This window comes from Ceratotherium simum, chromosome 15 (genome assembly GCF_057802395.1).
Source record: "Ceratotherium simum simum isolate JZ-2026a chromosome 15, ASM5780239v1, whole genome shotgun sequence".
Lineage (NCBI taxonomy): Eukaryota > Metazoa > Chordata > Mammalia > Perissodactyla > Rhinocerotidae > Ceratotherium > Ceratotherium simum.
In genome coordinates, this window is record NC_141914.1 from 7,626,646 (window position 1) to 7,649,654 (window position 23,009).

Here is a 23,009-nt window from a genome sequence, read left to right on the forward strand (position 1 = left end):
CCAGGTCCTTATTCCTAGGCTGTCTGAGTCTGGAAGCTCTGCTGAAACCTGTCCACCATGGGGGACCCTCTTGGTATTTGAAATATCGGTGGCATAGCTTTCAGCAGCACAGCAACACACAGCCTCTACAGTGTGACAACCCACAGACGGGTGCTGTGCTTCCCTGATCAGAAACGAACCTGACACATGGTGGTGAGAGTGCAAAATCTTACCCACTAGACCACCAGCGCTGGCTATGCTCTTCATTAGATCTGCAGAAATTATTCATCTTATAACTGAAAGCTTGTTTACTTATTCACCTATTTTGTCATTTTATTTATTTATTTATTTATTCATTTTTGGTGAGGAAGAGTGGCCCTGAGCTAACATCTGTTGCCAATCTTCCTCTATTTTTGTATGTGGTGGACACCACCACAGCATGGCTTGATGAGCGGTATGTAGGTCTGTGCTGGGGATCTGAACCTGCAAAGCCCGGGCTGCTGAATTAGAGTGAGTGGACTCAACCACTACGCCACCAGGCTACCCCCTGTCATTTTATTTTTTGAGCTTCTACTTTGTGTCAACTGAGAATTTGACACAGTCCCTTTGCTAGGAAACTCAAGCTGGTAGAAGACAGATTTGAGACAAGTAAGCTATAATAATGGCAAATATATAGTGTTACATGCTGAAAGGGCTGTTCAAACTCAAGGAAGAGAGTAATTGGGTGAAAAGAAGAGATTGTGTTGTATAAATTATATAAAAATTTTAGTTATGAATGTTTTAATTATTTACTGTTACATAATTTTCTATCTTTAAAGATTCCAAAAGAAATATACAGAAATGTATCTCTTTTATAGAGTTATTGATTGTTAAATTTAGTCTGGTTTCTTATTTTGAATGTTAAATTTACATCTCATAAAATAGTGTCAAACGATTTATAGTCCATCTCGAAAGTCTAATATTTTAAGCACCTACTTTTAGTTTTGATGCATTTTTCTCATCTTGAAAGCTAAGACCTAGAATTTATAATTTCAGTTATCTTGTTTCTTTGTGCCTAGCACAATTCAAAAATTTATGAGTGAAAATTAATAACATTCATGACACAGTCTCAAAAATGTTTGAATATTTAGTGTTCAAATTGGCATAGATGAAAGTTGAAAAATAATGTCTATCATTTACATTTACTTACTGTTTTCATGGCTCACATGTGCACGAACACACACATTTTACTCTACCTATTTTACTGCATCTCACAGGTAACATTTCACTGAAGCATGCTGAGATCAACTCTGTGCTTCTCTGACTTCCCTGATGACTGCCCTTCTTCCCAGGCTTTTGTATGCTTACCAACCAGACCCATGTACAGAGGAAAAACTACATCTGTGCATCTTCCGCCAAGAAAGGGAGTTTCATGCACAGCAGCTGGCTGAATGCGAGTTCCTGAGCAAATGACTTGTGATTGGATTTGCCTCTCCTACGGACGCTACCTGTGGTTTGAGTGTTCTGTTCCATTTGAGATTATAGAAGCCTAAAAGTGATCACAAGGTGAATTTCAATAGATTGAATTTATGATGGGTGTGAAGCAATAATTTGCTAACAGCTTTGAATTGTAACGCTTCTTTCAATTGTAAATATATCCCAATTGCTTTGTTTTTCTCGTAAGAGATTCAGCACCTTAAAACAAAGATTTGCTGTAAAACCAGCTCTCCAACAACCATCTGCTGCCTGTCTCTAAAGCCCTGAGACAGGTGAACTAGAACGCTGGCTGGGTAAGTTATGTTAAAGCTTTGGCCACGGACAGGAATTCATTCTTTACATTTGCATCAGTAGAAGAATTAACAATCTTTTCTAAAAAGTAAAAAGCATCAGACCTGTTTCAAATATATTTGTCTAGTCTGGAGTACATGCTCTGGCCCAATATAAATCTGAAACTGCATAAATCTCACTGAAATATTTGATGTTCCTATTTTCATTCTGCTTGAATATTTGTGTGTTTAATGTTTTGAGAGATTCACCAGGTATTTATTACAAAAATATGACTACGTATCATAAAAATTAGAAGTGTATAGAGAATCTTTCCTCTGGAGGGCTCCATGATCTATAAAAATTCACTTGTCAACATTTGTAAAAATGTCGAATGTTAATAGAAGGTGTTATGCAAAAACAGTACATGAAGTAGTAAATGTGAAAATGTACACAAAGTCACTAATGATCAGATAAATGCATTGAAATATCATTGCATATTCACTGGATTAACAAAAACTAAAGTGTGAAATAGAAACTGTGAGAAAGGATGTGGAGGAAACTGGATCGCTTATGCACTACTGATGAGAGTATACATTGTTACAATCACTTTGGAAAACCATTTGACATTTTCTAGCACAGATGAAGACACATGAACACCTATGATTTAGCAATTCCATCTCTAATCATATATATACCTTAGAGCCACTCCATCAAATGGGAATATAATGCAAGCCCCATAAGTAAATTTAAATTTTCTAATAGCCACATTAAAAAACGAAAAATAGGTGATACAAATTTTAATAATGTATTTTATTAAACTCACGTTTATAAAATATTATTGCAAATATTATTGCAACATGTAATTAATGTAAAAGTATTTATTAGATATTTTACATTCTTTTTTTTTTGTACTGTCTTCAAAATCAGGTGTCTATTTCATACTTAGAGCACATCCAAATTGGAATAATCACATTTGAAGCACTTAATAGCCCCATTTGGCCAGTGTCTACCGTACATGGCTTTAGAAAATACTTTTACATGTGCATCAGGAAGCATGCACAAGAATGTTCACGGTGACATTGTTATTAATAGTCTATATTGGTCAAGGCTGAGTCAGTGAAACAGAGCCCATGGCAGTGATTCCATAGAGGGAATTTAAATAGAAAGGTGCTTACATTGGTGTCGAAAGTGCTGAAAACCCCCCAAATCAAACAAACAAACAATGAGCACACCCAGAGGTAAGCGTCAGCAGTAAGCAGCTCCATCTCTCGGGCTGATAGAATAAAAGGAAAATGCGGTTTCCTTTATGAAGTCCAAACGCCTTAGAGTCACTTGTAAATCTTTTAATGCTTTTGCCCCTTTTTCTCCCCATTTTCAACTCCAAAAAAATTCCCTACTCTATCTATATCAGCCTACGTGCGGTTCCCAGAATTATTTCGCTCTTTTATTTCGCACATTTGTGCCGTTGCATATATAGTATAAGTTGCCTGACATACTTTTAACAGGACTCTTCTTGATCACCTTCTGCTTTCTCTAACCTCAAGCAGGTGTAAACTTCTTCAATAAGAACACCCTCTCCTCATCCCCACTTGCCACGCTGGGTTAACCACACTTCTAGATAACCGTAGCATCCCTAGGCATACTCTGATTATAGTGGCCTTTCTCCACTATATCATAATGTATTTGAGAGTGAATATTTCATGAATGTCTGTGTCACTAGCTACTTGTGCATAGTAGGTATGAAAGCAATATTTAGGAATGCACTGCACAATTGAGATGTTCAAATAAAACAAATGTAACAAAATGTACTTTTGAATTGAAATGATTTGGTTTACAATATGCTTTCCGATATTATATTAATTGCAACGATTTGGGCTATCTCTAATGCCAGCTAGATCATGATTAGCCAGGACAGAGACGAAGTGCAATGAAAACTATAGATAATCAATGTCATCTGCACACTATAATTTAATTTAGAAACTATTAATTCTTCATTTTATGTATTTATAACTGCATAATTCATCATAGAATATGTATTACAAATACTGTAGAATAGGAGAAAACAAGTAATTTTTACGCGGAGAGAAATGATAAAGTGAATGTTGAAATTTCCTTGCAGCTACGACAGCAATCCAAAAAAAGAAGATAAATTTCTTGTTTTTAAATAGTGCCAGGCTGGATTTGTTTTTGAAAATTTTTTTTACTTTATATTTGTTATATGTTACATAAAAATAACTTCTACTGGGAACTATTTATCCCTTTTAGTGAACTCAAGAGAGCCAGGGAGGAAAACTTTCTAATAACTCAGCAGGGCAGTCTGACTAATGTGAAACTCTGGAGTCAAACCTGAAATCTGATTGGGTTTCTCTTCTGGAATTAAGTCTAAAAGAGTTTTCAAATATCTATAAAATGGCTGAAAGACTGAAAGAATATGTGGAAAAGTAAATTGTATCTACTTTAACATAATAATGTATGTGGAAATCTTTGAAGATATTTTCTTTGCTTCCGTATTTAGAACAAGAGGAAAATATATGTTAATTCTTATTGGAAATACATTACAAACACCAACAAAGTTAATAAGTATGTTAGCTTTGGCTAGGTATATTGAGATTTGTCATTTTCTTGGAATTAAAACCAGTGATATTTCTAGCAGGTATGTATTCTGAAGCACTGGGAAAGTGGACCCATTTGGAAACAATGCTTTTGTAGTGTGTGTGTGTGTGTGTGTGTGTGTGTGTGTGTATGAGTGTGCCTGTGGGGGGAGGGTCCATATGGGTGAGTCAATTCAATTTAGAGTATCCCTCAAAATTCTGATTTGGGGACCACAGGTGAAAACATGCATTTACATAACAAAGATAGACATAGAGTTTCAACCATTGTCCCATCATTTCCGTGAGTATGGGTAGTCTGACTTCATAATTCTCTTTCCAAAAGTAGGCAGATTTTTTTAAATTTGTTTCGTCTTTTCTATTTTGCTGCTTTTTGCATCAAAAATATTAGGTAGATTTCAACACTTTAATTCACTTTGTTTTACAGAGACATTTTCTGTATCAAAGCAACGTCTTAAGCACATAAACTATCTAACAAAAATGGAAGCTTCTATATATAGTATGTGATCTTAAGGGGAAATATTTCTGGCCAAAGTCAAGTATCTATAATTAATCCCACCTAGATAAGATACTTTGAAGTCCTTTTATGTCCTGTATTGACAACATTTTCCTTGTTGCTTGTTTTAGTACTAATTGTTGAGTTCTTGTCTTCTTCCTTGAAGTTATTCAGAGGAAATCAGAGCTTTCTCTCTTTGTGGCTGGACAGACTCATTCACAGCTCTTCAGAATCAATGCAAGAGACTTCTAGCACCACATAAGATGCAGGATGGAGCTGGAGATCTAGTCAGATGGGACACCAAGAAAACAGTTCTCCACGGTCTTTGTCATGTAAAATGTGATTTTTCTGCACTTCAAATTTTGTTGGTTTGATTTGTGTGGCTGGAATTCTTATATCTCTATTAATTTTGATTCTGTTAAAAATTGTTGGTATTTTAAATCATTAAAATAACCTTGCTTTGACTATTTATGGATTAATTCTGCTCAGTTTTCTCAGGTAAATAGATTTGAGAAACTTCAACTGTATAGATGTTCTTCAAAATATTTGCAGAAGATCTTCTTCCTAAATTTTATGTTGATATATATAGAAATGTAGGTATATAGATGGTCATGTCCACCTCTAAATTTCTCAAAATTCTTCTAATAATTCTCATTTAGCTTATCTCATTATTCCGTGAATCACATGAAAGATGGAGAGTACATATAATCTGATATGATTTTTTGTGTGAGATAATTTTTTAAGAAACAAAACATAAGTTGAGGGGCCAGCCCGGTGGCGCAAGTGCTTAAGTGCGCGTACTCCACTGTGGCGGCCTGGGGTTCGCCGGTTCGGATCCCAGGCATGCACCGACGCACCACTTTTCAAGCCATGCAGTGACAGCGTCCCATATAAAGTAGAAGAAGATGGGCATGGATGTTAGCCCAGGGCCAGTCTTCCTCAGCAAAAAAAAGAGGAGGATTGGCAGATGTTAGTTCAGGGTTGATCTTCCTCACACACACACATACAAAAAAACACATAAGTTGAATTATGACATTATATATTTGGAGGACAAATCAAGAGAGAAATACAAAGCTTTAAATTATTTTTAATAACAGCACATATGTTTAAAATAATTTATAAGTTAACCTAGCACTAGCTTTTCTAAAATGTACTGTTGTGTACTGCTAGTTTGGCCAAAATATTTTTGTTAATTTTGTTGCACATAAAAATGATAAGGTTATCTTGCAAAAATACATATTTCTTAAAGCTTATTAAATTGAGATTGCCACTGTTCCCGAGAGAAAATCTGTGTGAATGAACCTGGTTAAGATAAATCAACTATCACTGTCAACTATCACTGGGTCAGATGAGACAGGTGTTTGCTAATAGCCTGCAACTAAGAAGACCATGCATGGACTACAATTAATGATGTTGATGATACCATGTATAGATGAAAAAAGAGAGAATAAAAATCCTGTAAGATGTATTAAAGAAATAATTAAAATGAAAGTTTGAGAAATATTTTTATCTTATTAATTATAAAACTTTTAAATAAATTTAATAAAATATAATTTATACTTTAGAGATTTAGCTCATGACTAAAATGCCTGTATTTTCTTCTGATTTCTGCTATATTTTTCTTTCCATTATAGCTGGGAAGCCTCCAAGATATCTTGGAAGATTTCATTGTTGTTTGCTACACCAGATTTCTTGTTCAGTTATATAAGATGGACCAATAGCAAAAAAGAGCCACAGAAAATTATTTTTTCTTAGGAAAGAAAGCATGTTCAAAAGGAGAAAAATCTGTCTTAAATTTCATGGCTATCATCTTCATTGCAGCTATAAGGAGTTTTCTTCATTCATCTCTACTGCAGAAAACTAGCATTACCATCTCTGTAGTGGTTTTGGATTTCTTTTGGTTTTGAAGTGCCAGGTTGCTCTCTAAGCCCCATAAAGGAATAAAAATCTACATCATGTTGACTTGGCTACCAAAGGCCTTCCAACCAAGTCCATAGTCATATGCACCATTTTATTTTTATGACCCCAAAGTTGTTTTCTTTGGCTTTCAGATAACCAAGAAATTAGCTGAAGACTGCGCATTGTGTTCTGACTCTTGCATAATATGTGAAAATAATAACATTACTGGATAATCAGCACATACGGTGACCGACCAATTATTGGGTGCTGTGCATTAATCCATTTTATTCTCACAAGAATATATGCTTAAAGTAAAATAATATTTCAAATACAGCCCCTATGAGTACATTTCTAGTCATTACTTTTATGTCGTTCAACATTTCTACAAGGTACACATGTTACGTTGACTTTTACATTGAGAGAAAAGAAGAGAAGGAAGACTCTACTGCTTGCTGAATGCCTTCTAACGCAAATTTAGTTATTTTCTGTTTATATTTTAGTATATTTAGATAATAGGAATCCAATTATAATGTCCAAAATTCTACAAGAGTTTAGAAAATTTAAAAACACAGGAATCCAACGATCTAAGAAAATAGTTTAGAAAATTATGCTCAGAATCTTAGCAAATATAATGTAACAAAAAGAAAGACATCTGATATTTCTCCAGGTTAAAGAGCAAATCATGTTAGATCAAGATTATTTTTATTAATATTTCATTCTTACCTTTAAAAAGAAATTCTTTTGATATGAATTTCGAATACTATATTTTGCTATATAAAAATATTTACACAATTACTATTACTTTTTTAAAACATAAAAGCAAGTGAATGGCATTAAATGCAAAATGCACCTAAATGTAAAATGCAACTGTGTGCTTCCTGAAACAATCTGATTCATCAGGTAACCCAGGACAAACAGATTTATTGTCAAGATGGAAAGAAAGGGAAAAACAATAGCTGAGTGAATATAAAAATATCAGATAAACTGTGGGATTATATATTGCATCATATAAACCTTCTGGACTGTGTCTCTAAGCAAAATATATCTTTGCTGTGAGTTCTGCAGGTACCAACCTGCAGAATTTGGAGAGTAATTCCAAAATTTAAAATTGAAGGAACAATTAAATAAGAGAAAGGAAACATGCTGCCCAAGAGAAACAGGCTAATTTTAAAAGCACATTTCACCATTATTATATTTAAATGAGGTTTTCGATCGCTTGATCTGACCCTGCGTGGTGCATAGCAACAGCAGTTGCACAATATATTTGAGTGAGGATTATCATAATTTACTAAGAGGTGCTGCGGGGGATTAGGAAACATGGAAGGCCAGCACTGCACTTCCACAACACACATCACTGCCAGATAATTAACCTTGCTGTTTGTTTAGCATCCGCCGAATGCTTCATTACTGATTCAGTCAATTATCTCCTGGTAATGACCGCTACACAAGGTAGAATTGCTTAATTAAAATTATTTAGACCAAGGAGGAACTTTGGGCCATGCATATTAGAAAGGCTTGATTAATCTCGATGAGATACACAACTCACTTAAAGCTTTACTTTATTATACTGAAATGCCAAATTCATTCTTTTTCCAATCAAAAATAAAATATTTTTTCCTTTGCCAATTACATTAAAAGAAACAAGACAGCAAGGTGGTGGATGAAAACCAGCCTTTTCAGTGCTAATTTTACTATAGGGAGGTTTGAAGAATGAAAGTAGAATCTTATTTATCTAATAAGATGCAACTGATATAAATTAGAATTCCTTATTGCTTGAAGGAATGCCGTAAACCCAAGGGGAGAAACTCGGCACTGTGTGTGCACGCCAGTTAAAAGATGCAGATACATGTTATCTTCCCTTTTCTTTGTAAGTGTCCACAGGTGAATTCTCTAGTCCTCTCTTCAATATTAACATGGCCACCTGAATTGGCCTGTTGATGCTGTGTGTGAGTCAGAATGCAGTGGGTTTAGATCAGATCTCTTCCATTTCAGCACCAGTAGCCGTTCTACAGTGTCTAGTCGTCTTCCTTTGAGTAAAGACCTTTTTTTTTCAGTGAAGATAGAGTTCACTCTTTTGCCTCAATTCTAGCTCTAGCTGGATCAAAGAACAGTATTTTATCTTCTTGGCTTCTCAGAATAAATATTCACAAGTGGACTTTACTAAGGTACAGTCAAGTCTTACCTGACTCAGTGTTTTGTTTTTCTTTTTTGGGGGAGCGGAGTTTTTGTTTGTTGGTTTTACGTATGGTGCCTCATTTCAAAATTCTCCAAAACTTCAAGAAGATGCTGATAATAACCACATAAGCTTTCCAGTAAATACAGTTGTTGTTTAGTGATCCAGAAGTTACTCTTAATTGCATATATTATGCCACAAATACATTAAGTTCTTATAGAACTCCTTGAAGCTAAATATACTTTACGAAATTACTGCTCAAAGGCAATGGAAAGTGCATCTCAGCGGTTCTTAGATATTATACAGATTTCTCCACCACAGGCCCCTCCCTGGGAAGTCAAGAGTTCAACTGGCATTTCAATTTGTACTACAGAAATATTGACAACACAAGATGATTATACTACTTAAGTGTTAAATAAAAACAGATAGTGAGATAACCTTTCAACATTGTGATTATCACAGACTCTAGGTATATTATCCTTACTGGGAAATATGCACAGCTGGGACTCAAGAAAAATGTAGCTGGGAGAAATACCATAGGAATGTTTTCTTTTCTCTATAACTTGGGAAGTAATAGTACTCTTACATGTTATAATAACAAAAACAATAATAACAACAAAAAGGCAGCCAACAAAGAAAAAACAATTTAAAAAAGTTCTTGAAGAGTGCATTCCTCAATATCTTGCAGAATCATACATTAGCCTTTATTAAAAAACTGTAGGTGATGATCATGTTCTCTGACTTAATGCAGCTTAGAATTAAGAAAATCACTAAAATATCTCTATGGATACTTTTTAAGGTATATACACATGGAAACATGTAAACCAACAAAATTACTTCAAAATAACTCTCAGAATATACTAAATAATACCATGAAAACAATGAAATACTTAGTATTTAATGGTAATACAATAGACATCAAAATTTCAGAGATCAAGCTTAAGCGATAGTTGTAAGGAAGTTTTCTGCTCTACATGATTGTAATAGAAAAGATAAAAGAAATAAAACTAAGGGCTGAACATTCAAACATAGAGATTAGAAAACTGAAACAATTAAAAGAAACAGCATTGGAGATATAGTAAAGATAAGAGTGTAAATTCCTGCCATTAAAAAAAATGCTATAATAGAAAATTACCAAAGTTCTTCAAAAACTAGTAAGACAAACTTCTAGCACATTTGATTAATAAAATCAAAGAGTACAAATAAGAAATACAAAAGTAAAAGTTCAAACTGTAGCTGAACACAGATTTTACAGAAGAAAAGAATACTTGAAAAGAATAAACAAGCCAATATAAAAAATTGATGTGAAAGGGGAAATTTCATAGAGAATTATACCTAAAAATTGACCCTAAAGCACATACTCAATGATTTGTGGAAAGAAATTTGTAGATTAAGTGGGAGAAAGAAACTGCTGTTTTTCCATTGATGATTTAACTGTACATACAGAAAATGGAAAATATGAAATTGCTCTTATTTAACCACTTTTCATTTACAAAAGAATGAAAATGGACAAATTTATGTAATTGAACTTAATATGAGAAAATCCACACACAAAAACTATTAAAAGTTGTAAAGGCATCATGAGTGGACAGCCGGAGAACCAAGGACCATCAGATGTGGAATCAGAGCTCCTGGATCAACTTAAAGGGTCTTGGACATTCTCCTTGCCATGTTTGACCCAGAGAGACCTGACTTTATGGACATTGTATTGTTTGCTTTGCTAGAGCACATAATTAGGGCAAAGGAAAGTACCTGACCGCAAAAGAAGACAACACCTAGCTGACCACAAAAGAAGATTTCGCAGAAAAAGATTTCACACTGCTGCGTGGACCCCTCCCCTACTCCTTCTTCTCCCTCCCTGCCTAGAAGCTTCTGTACTCAATAAAATCACGAGCATGCCAAGGCTTGGGGAGGCAGACCCCTGGAGCTGACCTTGAGTGATGTAACTGCTCCTGGGTCCTCCAGCTACCTGAGTCCGGACTCGCATTTCCTGCTCTTCTCTGAATCTCCACCGGTAAGCTCCCCCTGGCTTGATAGGTAGATCCCCTCGCGGCCTGCCAGGTGCCAATCGAGTCCCTGCCTCTGCCCCGGGCTCCCGAGGTCGCCCTGGGTGCCCAGAGGAGGAAACCTATCAAAAAGTAAAATTTAGCTGTGACTGGAAATAAATTTTGTTTCTATGTACCAGTTATACAAGATAGAAAAAAATACATTTTGAAAATGCTGAAAAGCAAAAACTCCGAGCTGCCAATAAATTAAAATGGGAAAATATTGTATATAACTATTAATAAAATAATTACGACTTTATTTAAAGACATACAAGAATTCCTAAATAAAGGAAAATTTATAATCTATACTAAAGAAGATTAAATATTAAAGAGACACTTGTTGACCTCAAATTAATCTTTGAATTTGGTTAAATCCAATGAAAATTCAATGTATTTCTTCAAAGAAATTGACAATCTGATCATTAAATTTTTGTGGAACAGAAAGGAAAAAAGTTAGTTAAAAAGTCTTGCTATAACAATAATGTCATTTAAACAATAGATTATTCATATATTAAAAAGTAATATTGAATCTCTATTTTACACCATGTATGAAATTGGTTTTAGATGAATAAAAACACATATATTAAAAGCAAACATTTAAAACATTTGGGAGAACATAAAATAGTCTGCAGTACAGGGAAATTTCTTAAAGTAGACACAAAATTTACAAAATAAGATTGAAAGACGCAATTACAGTAAAATAAAAATATTCTGTACCATAAAAATACATCATAAAATTTGGTAAAAGAAGACATAGATGGGAGAAAGTGTTTAGAACTTTACCCCTGACAATAATATTACCATCCAGAATATATGAAGATCATCTAGAAACTCAAATACTAAAAGATTAACAGTCCAATAGAAAAAAAATAAAAACATAGGTAAATGCCATGAACCAGTGACCAATAAACACTTGAGAAATGTTTGGTTTTCCACAGCAATGAAAATTAAATGCTATACCATTTTAAAGTCATCTACTGACAAAACAGTTAAGTCAGCTAATACCAAGCAACTTAATACCAGGTTGGTGATTTGATGGGGAAGGAAGCTTTCATATACTTCCATGGTACTGCTGTCTCGCCACGTTGGGAATCCTTCAGCAGTATCAATCAGCTCTGAAGATACAGTCACCCTAGTCAGAGATTTCCATTATCAGGTATATGCTCTAGGAACTCACATGCACGTGTGCTCATGCAGATATGCACAACTCAGTTTACCAAAATACTGTTCATAAAAGTAAAAAGCCATTGAATAAATCTTAAATGCTCATGAACAAATGGAATTCTCTATAGCAGTTAAAAATGAATGATCTATCAACATGCATGTAGCTCATTAACATAATATTGTGATTTTTTAAAGGAAGCTATGTAACAATACATTTGACATGATTGTATTTAAACAAGATATTAAACATGCAACATGCTGTGTATTGATTACTGATGCAAGCTATAACAATATGTGTGGGAATTATAGACATTAAATTTAAGAGACTGTTTCTATCTGGAATGAATTAAGGAATGTTGGATTGAGGATGAATATATATGCAAATTTCATTCAACATTTAATGTTTTATTTTCAAAATAATTTGAATTAAACACAGTAAGTGGTAAGTGATTTAGCTGACTGTTGTGTACATAGACAGTCATTATATTATTCTCTATTTTCTCTATTCTTGAACTATTTTGTTAATAAGATATTTTAAATGACGTCTCACTTTCTTAGACATATAATTATCTTGATCCTTAACATAAATTCTCTTTCTCAAAACTCTTCTAGCCACTGAATCATTCTGAATGAAAGTGCTAGCAAAAGGGTGCTCCCTCTGTGCAAAAAAGACACACACACACCCACAGAGTCCATTACTTATAAACCAGCATACTTACCCTGAAGCCTAAGATATCTGTTGGAATTATTTGGACGAAGAACGAAGGCAACAACACTGATAATGATGAATGCAACTGTATGTGATTGAACGAACACCATTATTTTGATTCACAAAAGACAAAACTTTCCTCTCAGCACCATCATTCAGTACTAAGAATTCAGTAGTAAAATATCTTTCATGAATGATCAGATAATTATCAATAATCTTTATTTAGATCTGCTTTCAGAGTTTAACTTTATAACTTTTATTTTTCCCTAAGCATTGCTTCTAAGAAAGTACATAATACAAACAAAAAATACCACCAACTATTTATTCATGTTTTTTCAATCCTGGCACCCAAGGCCTCCACAATGTGGTCCAACTCGCCTCTGTGAGACCTATTCCACTGCTCAGCTATGTGGTCCTGGAACCCTGAGGACCTGGCCTCAAATCATCAGTCTGTTACACTAGAACCTTGTGGCCTAAAGAAGTCACTTATCTCTCTGGGCTTCAGTTGTTCTCATCTCTGTACTATGCATCTTGGAAGTTTGTGAGGATTAACTGAAATGACATACTTGAAAATACCAGACAGTGCTTATTCCACAAATAGTGTGTCAATCAAGGCTTAATCAAGAAAACAGAAACCACTTCAAGTAATTACAGTAAAGGAAATGCGGGGCTGACAGTGAGGGAGGAGCTGAGATACCATGGAGAAAGAGTAGAAACCCAGAAATTCTCGAAAGAGGGGAGTCAATGGCATAGCCAGGCTGGGGGACAGAAGGAGGAAGAGATGTTACTAGATCACAAGGGCTGAAGTCTCCCAGGAAAGGCTGGAGCCAATGCGGGTGGCCCATCTAGAAGCACAGAGGAGATGCAACCAGTGCTAGAGATGACAGTTGAGGCCCAGAGAGTCCTGGAGAAATACTCTGGTTTCTCTCTCCCTCCCTCCTTTCGTTCTCCAAAAGTGTCACATATTTTCAAAACTAGCAGGAAGCCAGATGACACAGTGGCCTTAGAAACGGGGCTGTCAGGGATCAGTGTCCTCTCCTGCCACCATTCACCTTGGAAAAGGACAAGGGCAAGAAACAGACACGAAGGCAGTGATGCTAAAATTCACACAGTGTTATGGATTTCGGTTTAACACTGTGAAGAATTAAAAGCCAAACAACAGACTTAAGCAAATGAAAAAAGATTGCCCCTATCCTGTATTCTGAACTCCTTGAAAATAAACAGAAAACAAACACCATAATAGAAAAAAGGAAAAAAAACTCATAAGAGAAATTCACAGAAAATGACATAAAATGTCCATATAGATGAACAGAAGTTAAATATCCTTAATATCAAGCACGTGACTATTCAGAATGACAGTCTTATAAACATGTTGCTGAACAATGTACTGTTATTACCTTCCAAAGTGGAGATGTAAATAGAAAATAATCTGTACATAAAATATTTGAATATTTTTTCCACAAGTGATTTTAATTAATGTAGAAAATTGAAAATACCATAAGAATAAAAATGAAAGTAAAATCTTTCTGTAATGTTATTATCCAGCTAGCTAATTAGTATATTTTCTTCAATATATGATATATAGATGCAGACGTGGTAAGCATATATAAATATTCATATATCTGTTGATGATGTCTTGGCTCATCTTTTTTCCATTTATGTGAGAAATTTTAGTAACTTTCAACATGCTTCAAGGACATGATTTGCAATGACTGTATGCTATTCCATTTTATGCTTGCACTGAAAATTATGTATCCACTTCTATAGTTAGACCTTTAAGCTTTTTCCACTCTATAATTAGTATAAACAATATTGTTATAAAATAATTATGCCATATGTTTAAAATGCCATTAAAACATTTCTTTTCAGGTAAGTAAAAGTAAGAAATAATAGTTTCTTAACTATTTCTTAAATATTCATTCTTGTCAAGTCTGAAAGAAAATTGCACTCTTAGATGTATTGAGCAAATGATGACATGGTACTTTGGATGACAATTTTGCAATGTATTTCAAAAATCTTAAAATAATCTAACACTTTGATGTGGCAAGTTATTTCTAACTATTTTTCTAAGGAAATTTATGATATAAGGGTTCAAATTACAACACACAAGTTTGTTTATTGAAGTATCATTTATAATATGGAAACATAAGAAGTACATGATGTTTATTAGAATAGAATTAGAAAAATAAATTATTATATCCGTAAATTAGACTTTAGGTTTATTTAAAATGCTGACACAAATTTGAGGGCCAGCCTGGTGGCATAGTGGTTAAGTTTGCGCACTCCACTTCTGCGGCCCAGGGCTCAGGGGTTTGGATCCTGGGCACGGACATGCACACTGCCTATCAAGCCATGCTATGGCAGGCGTCCTATATATAAAAGTAGAGGAACATGGGCACGGATGTTTGCCCAGGGCTAATCTTCCTTGGCAAAAAATAAATAAATAAAATGATGACACAAATTTGTATTTATTGAATTGAAAAAGCAAACAAGGAAAGTATAAAACCATATATGGAGTATAAACTAAAAAACATGTATGTGAATGTGCATTTACGTGTTTGTGTATATACGTGTGTTGAACTGGGTAATATTCTCCTGTCTCCTGTGGTCCTCTACTAAACAGGTTATTTACTTATAACTTGCACTTCCTTGTGGCCTTGGGAAACTTTAGAACTTTCCCCTACTTGATGTATACAATCATATAATTAAGTCTATCTGATGAGGATGGAAGACTCATACTGTATTCTAAGAGCTAAAATGCAAGTAATTCCCAAATCATGGAATGCTTATGAATAAGTGTGAAAGATGACTAAATACCAAGAAATTAAAAAAATACCTCAGAATTTTATCTATTGATTTGAGGCAGATTTTTTTATTCCTCCTCCTGCCAGCTCACCCTTTACCTTCCCACCATTCAGTGATTTTTGAAGGCAGCTAAAGTTGTAAGAATATTGTGAAAATGAAAGAAAGATTTCTGAAATGTATGTATATCATCAAGAAAAATACAAACCTTTGATCCAGGTTTAAGTTATTTCGCTGCTTGCCTCCCATATGGTTACTTTGTTTCAGGAGAAAATGACAGGATATTCCAAGTTTGGACCTCCACATTCGTCTTCTTCATTCTTGCCAACCCTCGTCCTACAGAGAACAAAGTACAGGCCAAGCAGGATGTGCTCCCAAATGCTGCGAGTTGTGATCCACGGGAATAGGCTCAAAGGTCACCTTCCTTTCCTCTGTATAACTTTGTACATTTGGTGATTCTTAATTTTTATTTTTTACAAAAACAACAAGGTTGATGATCAAATGAAGAATATCAAATCTATTTTTTATTATGAAAAGGTAGTAGATATGGCTTTCCTTTGTTTCCACCACTTTTCAATCCTGTCCACTATTTCTTTCCTGAATCTATTTTCACGATTTCATTTATGTCATTCTTCCTAGAATGACTTCTGCTTTCTCAGGCCTCAACAGGGTCTGCCCACCAGCTTTTCAAATCATTTTCTGAACACTTTAGCTCTTAAGGACCTTTATTATAATTCTTAACGCCAATGACACGTCATCATATACTATACTGCACATCACCTTCTGTACGGGTATACACACCCACCTACATACCATTCCTAGCAGTGTATAAGCAAGTCAAATGTGGAACAGGGAATCAGCAGCCAAGTGCCAACATGATGCCTTAGCTCAGTTGAAGCATTAAAGTCCAAAAACGTCTGCATGTGAAAGGCATTTTACATATGTGTAGTACGTGGAAGTGTAGGTTGCAGGAGAATTCAATCTGAGAAATAAGAAGTTTGCTTTTATATTCATGTCCTCTCTAATGTCTATTAAATTAATTCACCTACAAAATCGTAAATAATTTACTCTTGATTGTCAGTATTAAGTGACAAGAGGACATGGCTATAAGGTAGCTATGAATTGCAGATACGTGTGTGACGTTTTCCCCAGGATTCACATGGCATGTTGGTAATTTCATTAAAAGTAAAGCTTTCACAGCGGATATACCATTCACGACAATTTAAATATGCTCTTATCCTTCAGGGACTGATTTGCAACTGTGTCCTTTTTTTTCCCTCCCAAATACAATCAACTGAAAATAGAAACTGGAGAGAAAGTATCGTGGATTCAAGTACATGTCAAATCTACAAGTTCTGTATAAAAAATAATGAACACAATGCAAGGCACTTTAAATCTTATTTCCTGCCGAAAGAGAGTGTAATCAGAATGTAATGAGCATTGAAATTAATAAATTAAAAATAAATGTCCATAAGAGAAAAAAATGTATTTCAATCAGACTGTAATTATGTTTTCAACATTGTAAATTAATTCCCCAAATGAATATCTTTCAATGTGCCAAATTTATTATCCATTCTCATCTTTTTATCTAAAGCTCAGTGTTTCTAACTTGACTAAACCATCACAATAGTGAAAAATAAAACAAGAGGTGTTTATCAATGCACCTTTGACATTCTAGCATCTCAATTCTCTTGCTGATTTTAAATGTTTCTAATGGTGACACAGAAACAAATGCAACCACCTGTAGTTTTGTCACCAGAAATGGACCCTAACCCGATTCTCTTGTCCTGCCTAAACTGTAACTTCTGTGTTTGACCTAATTCTCTTGTCCTCTTGAAAGGTACAGGTGTTCCTTTATCTAACACCTTGGGGCTCTGAGCTTATGTGGTGTTCGGCTATGTTCCAGGAAGAAGCTCTAAGTGACAACCACCCTGGACCCAGCCACTGTGAACTGGACCAGACTCGCCCAGACCACATCCACAAGACTGACATCTGCACAGAGAGGCAGAGAGTTGTACTAAAGTAACCTGCCCTCATTAACACTGTAAATTCCCCTCCTCTGGGTGAGCTGAAGCAGCCATTTCCAGGTCATACGATGTATGTAGGAGCATGATTTCAAACCACACATTTGCAAGCTTATGCCCATCTCTACATGCCACGATGAAACTTGCCCTTTGAATACTCATTCCCTACACCAAATAAAGATACCCACCTCCCTGTGCTCCGGCAATTAAGGGGGAGGCCATAGCTTTATGAAATTATTCCCTATGGTCTCCATTTTTCTGTGCTGCATGCCACAAATAAAAATTCTACTTTGTGAAACAACTACTTCTGGTGTAGTTTGATTTAACTCCCAAGAAGGGCCCCATGTTTGGTCCAGTAACAGTTTTACATGGACAATGTGTAAGGACATTAATATCAACTCATTGTAAAATGAATAAGGATGAGAAATAAGGTGAACACTTATTAAGTCATTAAAGAAATTAAAATGCTCATTTTTCTTTTAAAAGACAATTTAGTAGAGTGGTGATCTGGGTGGGTCTGAAGACAGATTTCACGTCCTGCTTTGACTTGTCAATTTGTGTCATACCATGATCATGGGCAAGCTGCTTCCTTCACTGTTCAGTTTCCTCATCCAAAAAAGCAAGAGAAAAAAATTTTACATTGTAGGGTCATCATGAGAAATAAATTAGATAATTTTTTACAGCTTTTCCTTATTGTCTGCCACACAGTAAGCACTATAAATCTTCACTATTTTTAGTGTTTAACTGAGTCACTATATTAGTTCTTTATACTGTATCTCTTTTCTTCTGTTTGGTTACCCTGTGATTGGATGACACGACAACAATGAATCGTCTCGGACAGCAAGGTTGTGCGTGCCTGTAAGAAATATTTCAGTATGCTTTAGATAATGTCAGCTACTCAGTGATTCTAAAACAATGGATAAAAGGTGTAAGGAGTCCAAGTTCTGGAAAAGATCACGGAATGAACCCTAGATAGGGAAGTGTACTTATACAGTAAGTTTAATCTGCTTTATTGAAAGAAAGGAAAGATGATAAAATATTAGAATCCAGTTTGGGTTCAAAAATGACATACATTTTGGTCAACAACTGACGGTATATACAATGGTGGTCCCATAAGATTAGTACTGTATAGCCTGGGTGTGTAGTGGGCTCTACCATCTAGGTTTGTGTAAGTATACACTATGATGTTTGCACAACAAAGTCACCTAATGACACATTTCTCAGAGTGGATCCCCATCGTTAAGCAACACGTGATTATAAGGAAAAGTCTGAGATTGAAACAACCAATGGTATCTGGATAAGAGAAAACATGCTTCAGAAAACAACCATAATTCAATAATTATAAATCTACAGCAGTGATGAGAGTTTATCAGTTACACTCAGTAAGTTTTAAATATTGTTTCCCTGTACTATTTCTACATGAAAGGATGAAGTATGCTCCCGTAGAGCTTGCTTGATTTATTGGGAAAAATAATATGTATTTTGAAAAATGAGCTCTGTGAGCGTTGACGAAAAAGACTAAGTGAGCACAGAAGGAGTGGTTACAGTCTGCTGCGTAAATAATGCATTAGAAATCTGTTCCCATTCAAAAACACAAGTAAAATTTTTCTAATGGTACCCAAAATGTTAATTCTTAAACTCTTTTTGCAGTTAGGAATGTCACCATCCTTTTCTCTTTCAAATATAATTAAATTAATTATTTTGAATTTAAAGGACACCCAATTTTTAACTAATGGTATTTTAAAATGGATTTTTCCTGATAAACATTATGTTGATAAACTTTCAGTTCATATACTATGTTATAGAATTCAGCAGTTTAGAGATTTGGGTTTAAATATTAAGCTAAGAAACTGGGTTCACAAAATATCCCATAAATGAACCTATAAACCATTCAAATTTGCATGAATAAGGAAGTTAATATGAATTAATAAAATAATTTCGTATTAGGACAATTGTGAAATTAAAAGTGTAAAACACATTTAATTCATACAGTAATTTAGCCAAAGGTAAATTCAACTTTCCTCTACAGTTTTGGAAACATGTCTTAATTAATAGATAAAAGTAATTTGCAAATGGTGTACAACAATTTGCATATGGTCAAATTTAAGAGGTTAGTATACTTTTTTCTCCTAACATATTATAATTCTCATAACTTGCTTAGTCTTTCCTTCAATTTGCAAGAGCTGAGTTCAGTCCTATCATATTATAGTATACAATAATAATAATTTAATCAGAAAACTCAAATTATAATGCATGATTCATGCCACAAGATTTTAAAGTACTGCCAATCATCATTCGTTATCCAATATTATTTCATTCTGCAATGGAAGTTTATCAATTCAGTATCCTTTTTCCATTTTATGAGTCCATTTCTTCTCTTACCTCAAATGGAAGTACTGTAATCCTGACTTTTTGAAGTTTTGAAAGTCTGTCAAAATTTGATTTCTTTATACTTCTCTACCCCCAAATGATAAAAAGTTCCAATTTCAATTTAGAAAAAATCATTCTTATTTTATTTCTTCTAATGTTTTAATGGTGCCTTTCTGAAAACTCGTATCTTAGAAAATTCTAGTACCAGTTTAGGATATTAAAGACAGAACTGCCATACTCTATTTATGAGTGGTTTGCAATGCCACAGTGTAAATCTCTGTCCTGACAGAAAATGGATTTTTGTTTGATTTCATTGCAGAGAATAGAGATATAAAACTACAAGAAGATGCAGTACATATGTGCAAATGCATACATCAGAAATCCAAGCCCTAACTCTACATCCCCCTAGTGATGAATGCAAATAAATTAATGTGAATGCAATATATTCACATGTATTTTTATGTTTGTATGGCTAATGGGTGCCTGACTTTGGGCTAATTACCTTCATTAGTTATCTCACTTAATTCTCCCTAACAACTCTTTGAGGCAAGAGCCTTCATTATCAACATTTCCCAGAGGGAGAAATAGATTTAGATTTAAAAAAAAAAAAATCATTTGCAAAAGCTGGTAAGTGTAAGAGCAGAATTTAAACTCACTTCGTTTTGACAATCCAGTCTGTGTTCTTGAGCATTCCATCTGCCTCGCTACAGATCGTAAAAGGAGTTCATTAGGTGAACACTACCCTACATGCCACTCTGTGGAGTCTCAGGCATGCCTCCAATACTGATCAATACAATCTTCAACAGACTGGAGATGCAAATAATTATATGAGTCAGTAGGTACTCTCCAGGAAAAAAGAAATGATAGAATGTCATAACTCTAAGAAACTCAGAGCATGTTTAGCTGAGAAGTATGAAAGGAAGAAGCACTCTAACAACTAAATTCCACTTCATATAACATGACCTCATGTGCCCACACATCTGTTGTCTGCAGCCGTGCTCTCCTTCTTTGTACAGGCCCATGGAACAAATAGCACCTTACATCCCTTTGTCTTGGGCCCATCAGTAATGCTCGTGGAAAGTATAATCAGCCCATAAGGCTAGCAAGTGCAACAACAGTGCAGGATGCAAGTCACCAAGCAGCAATCCACTGGGGAGATGTGTGGAAGCAAAAGCACATACAGCCTCGTAGATTTCACCTAATGATGCTGCAGACCTGGATTTAAATATAAACCCATGGAACTTTTGTGTTTGTTCAAGCACCGTGGAGGCTGCCTCCCTCCCTGGTCAAAGTGCCCCAGGATTTGTGTATGGAAACCCCAGGTGAGGGGAAATGTGTATCTCTGGGGAAGACTGCCTGGATCCACCACCCCCAGTAGAGAAAGTTCTGTTGGCTCAAAACGGGCCGTTTTGACAATTTGTCCTGAAGACTTTACTCAGTTATAATATACTCTTTTATGAAAACTATATTTCTCCGAATTCCTTGACTGTTTGTCACTATGCTCAATTTTAACCTCAGCAGAAGTGTGTAGTCCATTCTGCTTGCCCCTTTTGTGGTATAAACTAAAATAAAATTCTAACAAAAGAAGTTCTTCTTTTTTTAAAATTCTGTATTTCCAGTATTCAGCATGAACAATGGAGAATGCTATCCATTTCTTCTATTCCCATAGACTTGAGAATAGAAAATGTGGAGTTTCATCTTTGAATTTCCATGGTCTAGCACAATGGTTAACACAAAGTAGGTTGTCTAAAATTATTGGACAGATTAAGGAATAAACGAGCCAAGTGAATATATAGATTTACACAGACATTTGATAACTTTCATTTTTTTTATCCTAAAGCATCAAACAAATGTAATTATGAAATGGCATTATGAATAGTATGTAACAACTTCATCAGTGATGATATGGAGGAGGGGTGAGAACATGCCCTCAGACAAGACAGCTGGTCTTTGAATCTTGGCTTTGACACTTATTTCTTATGTAATCTCAGGCAAGTGTACTTACGCTCATTGTGTCTCAGTTTTCTCATCTGTAAAATCTGTAAAAAATGAATTGCTGATATCCTAGGTTTGTTGCGAGGGCAAAAATAGCATATATAAAGTGCTTAGAATTTAGGGAAAATATGAACACTAAAATGGTGACTCAATGGAATTTTTGGCTACAAATACCTATCAGGAAGAGTTGACTGTGTTCAATCTTTAGTACTGGATTCAATGGTTCATTTTAAGAAAAGCGTCCTTAAGCCAGTAGAGATGTTTGCTCCTATTTTATTTCCTTTTGCTTGTACACCTCCACCAGCAGAACAAGCTCAGCTTCTGTGGCTCTTTCACCCAGCCTGGTTCTGTTGGTTATTCCTTGGTTTAAGGCCCAGTTCTAATATGGTTAGAATAGCATGGCAATCTACAGAGACAGACGAGAAGGGAAAATTAATGTTTGAACCTGAAGTTAGTGCAAGTCTATCAAGGAATACCTCACAAGTAAGTGATATCAAATACCACAGGATATTGAATAAGAAAAAAAAATATCAAGCCAATTGAGCTCTACATGGAAACCATATGGGGCAGCTGAATGCAATGCTCATGCTACCGTAGAAACAAGTACTGTCCCCACATTGGAAGGTTTTATTTCATGTGATCTGCTTAAGCCTTCCCCAGTGTCAGCTGCCTGCTTCTCGGCTCATTTCAGTGATAGCCTCATGGCTTGATTTCCTGCCTCCAAGCACCCACCTTTCTGTGCATTAATTATTACTCTGGTATTACTGCCTCATGGCTTTCCTTTTTCGTCTCGCCTGCCAGCCTCTATGCCTCCTTTTGACCATTTCATTCTGAAACTATGTGAAGCTTAGTAAACAATATATTACATGTTGTTTTTTAACATGTCATATTACGTGACAAGTTGTGCATTTTGGAATAATTCAGATTAAAGAAACCAATTTTGTTTTCTGCATAAAAATCAAAATTTATACCATATTTAAATCTATAGTAAATCCCAA

The 23,009-nt window shown here is 35.0% G+C and overlaps 1 long non-coding RNA gene across 1 annotated transcript; it reads left to right on the top strand.

The window, feature by feature from the left end:
• The first annotated feature begins 10,805 nt into the window (after window positions 1-10,805).
• LOC147915111 (uncharacterized) lies at window positions 10,806-17,832 on the top strand. The gene is made up of 3 exons (XR_015554377.1): window positions 10,806-10,916; window positions 15,890-16,037; window positions 17,529-17,832. It is a non-coding gene; the product is annotated as an uncharacterized LOC147915111 (long non-coding RNA).
• The last annotated feature ends 5,177 nt before the right edge of the window (window positions 17,833-23,009 follow it).